The sequence below is a fragment of the Monopterus albus genome, unplaced genomic scaffold (assembly GCF_001952655.1).
Source record: "Monopterus albus unplaced genomic scaffold, M_albus_1.0 scaffold314.1, whole genome shotgun sequence".
In the NCBI taxonomy this organism is placed as follows: Eukaryota; Metazoa; Chordata; class Actinopteri; order Synbranchiformes; family Synbranchidae; genus Monopterus; species Monopterus albus.
The window spans coordinates 21,382-21,698 of NW_018128194.1; positions in this window are offsets into that span (position 1 = coordinate 21,382).

The window sequence follows — 317 nt, forward strand, 5'->3', positions numbered from 1 at the left end:
ATTTTCCTCAATCTGTGATGAATAAAATGCGGTTCTGGCACTATGAAGGGCTTTCTTATATGTTATTAAACTATCTTTCCAGGCTATGAAAAACTCTTCTGACTTAGTGGAGCGCCACCTCCTTTCCATTTTTCATGATGCCTGCTTTAGGGAGCGGAGCTGCGAGCTGTACCACAGGGCTAGCCTTCTCTGTTTCACTACCTTCTTTTTCAGAGGGGCAATGGTATCAAGTGTATTACACAGGAAGGCTGCAGTACTATCAACAAGATTATCGATTTGTGTGGGAGTAAAGTTAAGGTGGCCTCCTTCCACTGTGT